Raw genomic sequence first — 12,565 nt, forward strand, 5'->3', positions numbered from 1 at the left:
CTCTGCATTGTATACTATCTGTCCTTGTTCGGCTCACCAATATTTGTTTGATTTTTAGGCACATTACTGAGTAATTGCCTTTACCTCTTTACAGCCAGTACCTAAGATGGCGCCGATGCACTTAGTTGCGCAGTGCGCATGCGCCGAGTATGTCACTCGTCTTGGGTGACCTTCGCCCTCAGTCATATGTCCGCGCATGCGCGGTTGCGCCTCGTGGACGCCGCTATGGCGGATGTATGATCTAACATCCCCAGGTGATATCCCCTTGTTTTAACATGTTTTGATTCCATGATTATGTACACGTGTGTGGACATTATCACCATTTACACATATTAGATGCATTAATGCGTTAGTGTATCCCTCAGCACCTTTTGTACTATTGCTCTCTGTGTATATGTGCATCGATATATTATCACTATTGATTTGTTTACACTATATTTACATCTCTATACAGTATGTTCTGATTTGTATTTGATTACTGTTATTAATTGTCTCAATTGTGAACCTGTTTTATACCACTGTTGTTCCACTTGTCATTTGCTTGAGAAAGGCTCTAGTGGATAGAGCTGAAACATCGCACTCAGGGTTAATAAAGTACCCTCTTTTTCACTAAATCTGATGGTGTGCTGCCTACCTTTTTTGATCACTGTTGATATTGAGAGCTTTGGTCTGCTCTCTGAGGCTTGCACCCACGTTCTTTGACCGGTGCTGCTGGATCCCTTTTTTTTGTTTCTGTGTATTGAAGACCTGCCAGCTTGCACGGTAATATCATATTTACATTTTTTCGCTTTGTTCTATTTTTCTGCATTTCATTTTTATTATGAATGGCATCAATGGTACTTTGTTGCCCGAAGTTTTTGCATATACGGAGGGGGATGTCGAGCGGATACTGCTGGGTCTCAGTGGTGATGTGGGCTATCTTACCACCCCCTCTTCTACTGATTTAAAGAGGAAAATGGAGAATGAGTCCAAAAGGGCCATTACACTACAATTACACATGTCGACTCTTGGAGAGTATTATAAACACCAAAGGATACCGAGAGGGATGCGATCCAACCTCAGACCGAATCTATTTACGCAAAACGAGTTTTTTTGCAATCGTTTCAAACAAATTTCCAACAAATTTGCCCTTGATATCATTTTATTGAATCTAGAATTTTTACAGCAAGAAATACGGACAGTTCAAGATACTATCCAGGAAGTTGATGTTGTGTTGAAATCGGCTCTTGATAATCAGGAGTAGTGAGACCAAATTTTCTGAAAATTTGGTCTCACAAGTACAGAGGTTAAAAACTGAACAGGAGGAAATAAAGAGAAGGAAGTGGAACCGAGACTCGGATGACTATCAGAAGGGGAAGGTATACAGCTGGCAGAGAGATGACTACAAGGATGGGACAGGATCCAAGGATAATCGGAGACGCAGGAGATCTTTCGCACCCAATAATGTTGGGATGGACAATTCCTTTCCTTTTTTAGGGGAGACCCCGGACTCTTCCTTACCGGTAGGAAGTGTACCAGGAGAGGGGGCAGAAGGCACGGTTGGCGGTCTAAACCAGAGAGTGAACAGGCCCAGACCACAGATGAGGAGAGGTCCAATGGAGTTGAGGAAACGATAATCATTAATATCTCCTCCAAGGTATTGACTGCTGCTCAATCTTCACTTCTTAATAAGGGTTTATCGTTTTGTCCTGCTGCATGCACTGATTGGTTCTCTATTGAAAAAGATTTATTTCGCTTTTTTAGATCTATTAAATTAAAATGGTGGTTCTCTGAGAAGCTTTTTGATACACCAATCCAGAGTTCTGAATTGAATCTTAAGTCTTTTTAAAGGGAGTAATTTTATACCTCCATCGAATATACCAGCCATTGAGGCATTCAGTACTGCAGTTAGGAATGATATTGAAGCTATTAAAGTGGGTCCTAGCTCTGACAATAGATTTGCACACCCCAATCTAACCACAGCAGAATTTGTGGCACTTAATGAGCTCATTAAAGATAAGAGTATTACAATTAAACCAGCTGACAAGGGTGGGGCGGTTGTTATTATGGATACTACTCTATACGTAAGTGAGATACGGAGACAATTGAGTGATCCCTCTGTATACAGGCGGATCTCATATGATCCCAAATTTGAGATCAGTAGAAAAATTAGGATGGTACTGGACGAAGCTAAATTAGGAGGGATTATTGATGAGAATTTGAGCAATTATTTGATCATTGAACATCCCAGAACTCCGGTTCTATACACGCTCCCTAAAATCCACAAAACCCTTAATAATCCTCCGGGTCGACCTATTGTGTCCGGTACTGATTAAATTTTTTGCCATGTGGCTATTTTTCTTGATAAAATTCTAAGACCCTATGCTATAGGGGCCGATTCATACATTAGGGATACCTCTGATTTTTTAACGAAACTGCAGGGAGTCTCTATACCTAATGATAGAAGTATCATACTGGCATCTTTTGATGTTACGAGTCTTTATACCGTCATTGACCATGTCAGGGGCCTGCAGGCCGTGGAAGACTTTTTGCAACGGTCGGATCTCTCACCCGATTGTCGCATTTTTCTCTTACAATTGTTAGACATTATTTTGAGATGCAACTATTTTCTGTTTGGGGATGACTTCTTCCTACAACTACGAGGTACTGCGATGGGGTCGAACATTGCCCCCACTTACGCCAACATTTATATGCGTACTCTAGAAGAAACTTTCGTCTATGTTTCCCATCACTTCAAACATGTTGTGAAGTGGTGGCGTTACATTGACGATATTTTCTTAATTTGGTCTGGGGACCACACAATGCTGATTGATTTTCACAACTTTCTAAACTCAGTAGACGAGGGAGTTAAATTCACACTGGTGCAGTCTGAGTCAGAGATACAATTTCTGGATGTATTGGTCAGAATCACGGGTGATCATTTTAGTACTGAATTGTTTGTTAAACCGACTGATTGTAACAATTTACTCCTCTTTTCTAGTAGTCATCCACGTAAAATGGTGGAAAGCTTACCTACTAGTCAGCTTATGCGCGTTAAAAGGGTGGTCAGTCACAAAGACAGTTCTGACAAAACATTAGATTTGATGATGGACCGTTTTAAAAAACGGGGATATCCGACGAGACTCTTGGACAAACATAGAGCCAAAGTAGACAGAATGGACAGGACGACACTTTTAGAACCAACTGATTCAGCAACGGAATTAGGTCGTATTCCTTTTGTTTCGACCTACACGGAAAGTAGCAAAGAGATCGCTAATGTGATCAGGCGACATTGGCCCATGTTGGGCAAATGTCTTCCCCGTGTCAATGAATTTACCAGACCTCCACTCTTTTCATATCGTAGACCACCGTGTCTTAAAAATAAGTTAGTCAAAGCCGATATTGGCCCTATTAGAGCCAAGAAACAAATGTTTCTATCCAAACCGAGACTTGGATGTTATCCGTGCTTGTGCTGTGTCAACTGTAACTTTATGTGCAAGGGGCAAATCTTTGAACATCCTGGCACAGGCAAACAATTCCATATTAGACATTACTTAACATGCAACAGTGATTTTGTTATTTATGTATTGCAATGTCCGTGTAAACTTCTGTACGTGGGTGAGACCACTTTAGATTTAAAAACCAGACTCAACCAACATAGGTACACCATCAGGAAAAAGAGGTTGGATCTTCCTGTATCCAAACATTTTTCCGACCTTGGACATACCGAACAGCAACTTAGATTTACAATTCTAGATCACATTCCACTACCTAGAAGGGGCGGTGACAGGACTAAACTCCTGAAACTAAGAGAACTTCAATGGATTGGGAAACTGGATACTTTAAAACCAAGGGGTTTAAATGTTGATTTCGCTTTAGGTGGTTTGATGTAGACCCCTGACATTGAGTCCCAGGGGTGGTATGCTCTGACCTCTTGTTCCGTATATTTGACAAGAATATTTTATTGATTATATACTAACTCTGTTTCTCTTTTTCCAGATGAAGATTCATCTTTTGGGATATCACTTATATGGATCGGTTGGATCATTGTTTTATTTCGTTTTTATGACTGATTATCCTGGTGCTATACTGTATGGTACTGTCTTATTAAATTTATGCAATCTGGGTCCGGGGATGACTGGTGGTGATCATTGACGTATATGCTCCCATGTGACCATAACCCGTCTTTGACATAAGTGCTCTCCGGTTTCGCTCCCTATACACGTCCCATGTTGCTATTGGGGGGTTTTGGGATTGCGCTTATATGCATTTGTGTGTTTTTACACGCATTTGTGACAGTGCTTTCCCTATATGAGAGTGGCAGGGATCGGCGTTCTGCTGATCTATGTCCTCCTGTCCTTCCTCTAGCTTATTCTGGACGGTGTCCCCTTACTGGATAAGAGCTTTTCTAAATGTCGGGGTTCATGATATCCATGGACCTTTATGTCTACCACCTCTGTCCTCGTTCGGCTCACCAATATTTGTTTGATTTTTAGGCACATTACTGAGTAATTGCCTTTACCTCTTTACAGCCAGTACCCAAGATGGCGCCGATGCACTTAGTTGCGCAGTGCGCATGCGCCGAGTATGTCACTCGTCTTGGGTGACCTTCGCCCTCAGTCATATGTCCGCGCATGCGCGGTTGCGCCTCGTGGACGCCGCTATGGCGGCTGTATGATCTAACATCCCCAGGTGATATCCCCTTGTTTTAACATGTTTTGATTCCATGATTATGTACACGTGTGTGGATATTATCACCATTTACACATATTAGATGCATTAATGCGTTAATGTATCCCTCAGCACCTTTTGTACTATTGCTCTCTGTGTATATGTGCATCGATATATTATCACCATTGATTTGTTTACACTATATTTACATCTCTATACAGTATGTTCTGATTTGTATTTGATTACTGTTATTAATTGCTTCAATTGTGAACCTGTTTTATACCACTGTTGTTCCACTTGTCATTTGCTTGAGAAAGGCTCTAGTGGATAGAGCTGAAACGTCGCACTCAGGGTTAATAAAGTACCCTCTTTTTCACTAAATCTGATGGTGTGCTGCCTACCTTTTTTGATCACTGCATTGTATACTAGTTACTTTCTTGCGCCTCTGCATTGTATACTAGTTACTTAACTGCGTCTCTGCATTGTATACTAGTTACTTTCTTGCGTCTCTGCATTGTATACTAGTTACTTTCCTGCATCTCTGCATTGTATACTAGTTACTTTCTTGCGCCTCTGCATTGTATACTAGTTACTTTCCTGCGCCTCTGCATTGTATACTAGTTACTTTCTTGCGCCTCTGCATTGTATACTAGTTACTTTCCTGCATCTCTGCATTGTATACTAGTTACTTTCTTGCGTCTCTGCATTGTATACTAGTTACTTTCTTGTGGCTCTGCATTGTATACTGGTCACATATTAAGAACGCTGCCTTGTATACTGTTTATTTGCTTGGGACACTGTTTGATATACTAGTTATATGCCTGCTGCTCTGCATTGTACACTAGTTACCTGCTTAGGGCACTTTATGGTATACCTGTAACATTATTCAGGCTCTGCATTGTATACTGGTTAACCGATTAAGACACTTCATTGAATATTAGTCACCTGTTTGTAACTCCGCTTGGGGCACTGCATTGTATACTGATTATTTGCTTTAGACACGCATTATATACTAGTCGCCTTTTTGGAATCTGAATTTTATACTAATTACCCGCTTGGGGCATTGCATTATATACTAGTCATTTGCTTAAGGCTCTGCACTGAATACTGGTTAACTGCTCAGGGCACTGTATTGTATACTAGTTTGTTGGGGCACGCCATTGTATACTGGCTACCTGCTGAGGACACACATTATATACTAGTCACCTCTTTGGAATCTGCATTGTTTACTGGTTACCCACTTAGGGAGCTGCATTATATACTATTCACTTGTTTGAGGCTCTGCATTGTATATTGGTTACCTCCTTAGGACACTGCATTATATACTAGTCACATCTTAGAATCTGCATTGTATAATACTTACCTGCTTGGGGCATTGTATTGTATAACAGTCGCCTTTTTGGACTCTGCATTGTATACTGGTTACCTGCTTAGGCTCTGCATTGTATATTGTTTAGCAGGGCGGGACACTGCATTGTATACTGTTTAGCAGGGGGGACACTGCATTGTATACTGTTTAGCAGGGCGGGACACTGCATTGTATACTGTTTAGCAGGGCGGGACACTGCATTGTATACTGTTTAGCAGGGCGGGACACTGCATTGTATACTGTTTAGCAGGGCGGGACACTGCATTGTATACTGTTTAGCAGGGCGGGACACTGCATTGTATACTGTTTGCAGGGCGGGACACTGCATTGTATACTGTTTAGCAGGGCGGGACACTGCATTGTATACTGTTTAGCAGGGCGGGACACTGCATTGTATACTGTTTAGCAGGGTGGGACACTGCATTGTATACTGTTTAGCAGGGGGGGACACTGCATTGTATACTGTTTAGCAGGGCAGGACACTGCATTGTATACTGTTTAGCAGGGCGGGACACTGCATTGTATACTGTTTAGCAGGGCGGGAGACTGCATTGTATACTGTTTAGCAGGGCGGGACACTGCACTGGATATGGATCTGTTGTTTTGGATCTTGTATATTAGTTGCTCCGGTTCTTGAATCCCCCAGTGTAATAGTTTCTACTGATGCCCCCTACAGGACAGTAGTTCGTGCTCTTGGTCACTTTACACTTGGTGTCTCTGTCGCCCGTCCTCGCCCTCGCCAGTGTAACGTTTATCTCTAGATTAGACGGGGTCTGTGCTTTGTGGATGGATTCCAGGATTTATAACGAAATTTCTATTGCTGAAGAAAACTAATTAAAAACCAGGAGCACCCGGCACGCCACATGTAGGACGCCTGCCTGGCACGGAACGTATGGGGCAGCCGGGGCGGCCCCTTAGGCTGGGTTCACACACCCTATTGACGGACGTAATTCAGGCGTTTTAACATCGAGTTACGTCAGAAAATACGGCTCCAAAGCGCCGGCAAACATCTGCCCATTCATTTGAATGGGCTTTACGATGTTCTGTGCCGACGGTCATTTTTTTTACGCGCCGCTGTCTAAAGATGGCGCGTAAAAAAGACGCCCACGTCAAAGAAGTGCCTGTCACTTCTTGGGATGTAATTGGAGCCGTTTTCCATTGACTCCATGTAAAAACAGCTCCAATTACGTCCGTAATGAACGCTGCGGAAAAACGCCTGCACTTGTCATTATGTCTGAAATTACGGAGCGGTTTTCTCCTGAAAACAGCACCGTAATTTCAGGCGTATCGGACGTGCACGTGTGAACATACCCTTATACTCCCTGGATAATGTAGATTCGTTTCATTATGGGAATTTCCTTTAATTTCTTTGACACTACTGGGAAAAGGAAAAGGAAAAGGAAGCGAGACAGGAAATAAAAGGAAGGAATGGAGGAAAATAAGAAGGGGGAGAATAAAGAATGGAAGAAAAGGAGGGAATACATGAAAGTCAGGGCTTATTCAGACCAACGGGATATACGTCCGTGCAACGCGCTTGATTTTCACGCGGGTCGCGCGGACCTATATTAATCTATGGGGCCGTGCAGACAGGTGCGTGATTTTTACGCTGCGTGAGTCCGCTGCGAAAAAGTCACGACATGTCCTTTCTTTGTGCGTATTTCGTGCATCACGCACCCATTGAAGTCAATGGGTGCGTGAAAATCACGCGCACCACATGGAAGCACTTCCGTGGGACGCGCGTGATTCGCGCAACAGCAGTGAAAAGGATGAATGAAAACAGAAAAGCACCGCGTGCTACAAACATACAGAGTGTCATAATGATGGCGGCTTCGCGAAAATCACACAGCCGAGCATCATACGGGGCTGACACACGCAGCTGTCAAGTGCCTTTTGCGCGCACAACACACCCCGTTTTTTGCACGTGCAAAACGCACACGCTGGTGTGAATCCGGCCTTAGGGGAAGGAAGCAAGACAGGAAAAATAAAAAGAAAGGAAAGAAAAAGAAAAAAAAAAGAAGGGAAGAAGGAATTGGGGACATGGAAGTAAGATAAGAAATGGAAGAATAGAAGGGAAGAAGGGACACCGAAGGGAGGAAGTAAAGAAGTAGGGAAGAAAGAAAGAAAGAAAGGCGACCCAGAAGGTGTAAGGGGGGGGGGGGGGGTGGTAGGAAGGAAAACAGGTAAATGACTGAAGACTGGGACAGAGAAGGGGGGAAGGATGGAACAAAGAGGAAATGATTGTAATGAAGGCAGGAAAAGAAAGAAGAATGGATATGGAAGAAAGGAAAGGAAGATAATGAAAGAAAGTGGGAAGAAAGAAGGAAGGAAAGAAGGAAGAAGGGAGGAAGGAAAGAAGGAAGAAGGGAGGAAGGAAGAAGGGAGGAAGGAAAGAAGGAAGAAGGGAGGAAGGAAAGAAGGGAGGAAGGAAAGAAGGGAGGAAGGAAGAAGGGAGGAAGGGAGGAAGGAAGAAGGGAGGAAGGAAGAAGGGAGGAAGGAAAGAAGGGAGGAAGGAAGAAGGGAGGAAGGAAGAAGGGAGGAAGGGAGGAAGGAAGAAGGGAGGAAGGAAAGAAGGAAGAAGGGAGGAAGGAAAGAAGGGAGGAAGGAAGAAGGGAGGAAGGAAAGAAGGAAGAAGGGAGGAAAGAAGGAAGGGAGGAAGGAAGAAAAGAAGGGAGGAAGGAAGAAGGGAGGAAGGAAGAAAAGAAGGGAGGAAGGAAGAAGGGAGGAAGGAAAGAAGGGAGGAAGGAAAGAAGGAAGAAGGGAGGAAGGAAAAAGGAAAGGACGAACACTAAATAAATGAATGGAATAAAAGGAGGAAGAGGAAGAAAGGAAGAAAGATTGAAAACAGGAAAGAATCTTATAAATTATCTTTTTTTGTGGGACTCTTCCTTCTGCCAGAATGTGACAATGTGTGTTAGTACCGAGCAGCCCTTCACCTCCACCCTCCGTGATCATCACTCTCATCATCTGCGTGCAAGCAGCAGCAAAGACGGGATGAGAAATGATAATCTGCGCCATTAGCGTGTACCGCGGAGTCACCTGGGTGTGTGACAAGTCCCATCTCCTCGTGTCATTATTTCAGCTGTGGTTTGATGGCAGCAGCTGTGAATGTAACATCCTTCAACCTGAGAGCTAACAGGAAACCAGCAGATTAGAACGCAGCTCTGGGTGTGACTGGAGTATAAGAGATGATGTAACTCTGGATCACTATAAATACAAGATAAATGAAGGATTTTCCACTACACTGAGCATTATATGGGGATTATGTGCATTAGACCCGGGCTGGGCCCATCGCTCGGGCCGTAATCGCCACGTTGGGGTCCGCTGCACGCAACATTCATTGCTGGAGGGGAAATGTGCGGCAGATGGAGGAGTCGCCATTGGGAAGAACATTCTGGCACTGGAGCTGAGGAAGACGTCTTGGCTGACAATGAATAACAAAATGGAAATCGGCTCCTGAAATGTTCCGTCTGGCCGGTGACGTTTGGATCAGAACTAGAACGACACGAGTCCGATGCAGAGAAATGTCCGATTATGAGCGGAAGGCGGGGGAGGGGAGACTCCGCTGCCCGTGATACCATTATTTCTCCATCACCGCGTCCTGCGACCAAGTGTCAGAGGGAACCCGCTGGGATGTTCTATTTATATGAGGCTGAGTTCACATCTGCGCCGCCGCCGCCATCGTGGAAACCGCCAAAAATCCTGGACAAAATAGAGCCGCATGCAACGCGATGTCTGGGAAAACGTCGGACACCGTGACGGAAACCCAACAGAACCCAAGACGTGTAATTCTAGACCATGACCACAGACCGAGGAGGCGCCACCTCGTTCCGTCACAAGTGGAAAAATCACCCAACCGCAGCCGTCTCCAGCCACTTCTATTGGAGCGCGATCGTCATGTGACTGTGGTCAGTCACATGATCAACTACAAATATGGACAAAAGTATTGGGACACCTCCACTTTCCACCTACAGGAGATTTCGTGACGTCTCGTTCTAAATCCAAAATATGGAGTTGGTTCCTCCCTTTGCAGTAGAACATCTTCCACTCTTCTGGGCGATTTCTACAAGATTTTGGGGCGTCTGTGGGAATTTTTGTTTCATTAATAGTTTTTTTGGCGTAGAAATATCGTGAGCGGCCCAAAAGTCACAAAAAATCTCACTTTTAGGCCGTTTTCTCTGCTCTCGTCACTTCTAAAATAAGTAGACGGAGATTAGCGGTAAGAGGCGCCAGCACCGCGGTGTAAAAATATTTACTACGCCAGAAAGTGACATAAATTGTTGTGATCTTCTACGCCGGCTCCTGGTTGGCGTAGATTTCATTCAGTGTCGCATGGACAGCCGGAGATGCGACAAACGTATTAAGAGGCGTGTGAGAAAGTTGCAGAACTTTTCATTATACAATGATCACTGAGGACAGGAGCCGGCCCGCGATCACTGACAGGACAGGCAGAGATCACCGCGACCACTGACCACTCTTATAATCTTGTCCTTGATGATGTCATCGCTGGAGCGGCGACTAATGAGCTGCACGTCCCGTACGGCAGAAGCTTCTTTACAGCTCAAGTTTTTATGGAATTAATTTATTATTATTCAATACTCAGTCCATTAATGGCATTAATGAGCCCGGTCACTAGAACACGGCGTCCTTCGCGCCAGGGATTTGGTGGTGAGTAGTGCGGGGATGTCGTGGTCCTGTATTATGCCCCGGTCAGCTTCTCTGTGATTATGGAATAGAAATTTACCTCCATACAACATCTCCTAGTTACAAAATGTGCAAATATAAATATAAAGCTATATCATGTTTTCTACTCCAGTCACATCCAGAGCTGCATTCACCATTCTGCTTGTTTCCTGTTACCGGAGAGCAGTGTATTGTGGGAGATCAGATGATAACACATTTCTAGTCTCTTAGGTCACATGACTGTCTGCTGAGTTTAGATAAACTAAAATATGTTTCCAAAGACAACCAGTAGCAGCTCTGGAGGTGACAAGAGTATAAAATATGATGAAACACAAAATCAATACCAGATAATTAAGGAAAGTGTCTGCATCTAGTGAACATTCTGTGTAGATTACACTTGTCAGAGGTTCAGAAGTTCCCGTGTATAAAGTTTTCTTGTCTTTTATTAACTTTTGAGTTTCAACATGTTTTATACTCTAGTCACATCCAGAGCTGCATTTACAAGATTTGAAGATTTTACTTTTGTCATAGTTTTTTTTTCTGATGACCTCACAGACCGACACGATGAGCCCCTCTAAGGACGACTTTATGTAACACAAGTTCTGTAGATGTATAAAGCGCGCGGCCGTAAATCATACCCAGCAGGTGAAATGGAAATGATTGACTTACACGATGATCTGGATGTGTGCCGTGCGTGAGGAGCAGCGACACGTCTCAGGGGGGATTTAACGCTTTGTACCGTGATAGGGGGCAACATGAGGGGTCTGGGTGAGCGGTGGGAAGACCCCCGGGCACTGAATCCTGTATTTATATCATTCGTATGATCAGCAGAAGATTGGGACTCTTCTCCACCACTTTGGGACATTTCGTTCTCCTGGACGGCGCGTTCAGTCCTCGCTACAAAGTAACAACATAAATAGTGAATATCAGAAGTAGCAGAACACGAAGCAAAAGACGCGATACAAAACCGATGGTGAAGCGCAGTCACTTCTACACAACGCGCCGCGGGGCTATAACGTGCTGCATGGTCGCAGTGCGACGCAAGACCGGAATCCATTTTACCACAGTTTGCTGCAGTTTTACTTTGTGGTTTGCTGCCTTACGGCTTGTACATGTGATGCATAATATGCAATGTGGCTGCAATGTGTACGGAGGCTCATTCTGGACCATTGGACTGCAGATGAATTTAGTACTGAACATCCCTTTATAATACAGCGGGGGAGGTGTCTATAATACAGCGGGGGAGGTGTCTGTGATACAGCGGGGGAGGTGTCTGTGATACAGCGGGGGAGGTGTCTAATACAGCGGGGGAGGTGTCTATAATACAGCGGGGGAGGTGTCTATAATACAGCGGGGGAGATGTTTATAATACAGCGGGGGAGGTGTCTGTGATACAGCGGGGGAGGCGTCTGCGATACAGCGGGGGAGGTGTCTATAATACAGCGGGGGAGGTGTTTATGATACAGCGGGGGAGGTGTCTATAATACAGCGGGGGAGGTGTTTATGATACAGCGGGGGAGGTGTCTATAATACAGCGGGGGAGATGTTTATGATACAGCGGGGGAGGTGTCTATAATACAGCGGGGGAGGTGTTTATGATACAGCGGGGGAGGTGTCTATAATACAGCGGGGGAGGTGTTTATGATACAGCGGGGGAGGTGTCTATAATACAGCGGGGGAGGTGTTTATGATACAGCGGGGGAGGTGTCTATAATACAGCGGGGGAGGTGTTTATGATACAGCGGGGGAGGTGTCTATAATACAGCGGGGGAGGTGTCTATAATACAGCGGGGGAGATGTTTATAATACAGCGGGGGAGGTGTCTATAATACAGCGGGGGAGGTGTTTATGATACAGCGGGGGAGG

The sequence above is a fragment of the Rhinoderma darwinii genome, chromosome 4, assembly GCF_050947455.1.
Source record: "Rhinoderma darwinii isolate aRhiDar2 chromosome 4, aRhiDar2.hap1, whole genome shotgun sequence".
Lineage (NCBI taxonomy): Eukaryota > Metazoa > Chordata > Amphibia > Anura > Rhinodermatidae > Rhinoderma > Rhinoderma darwinii.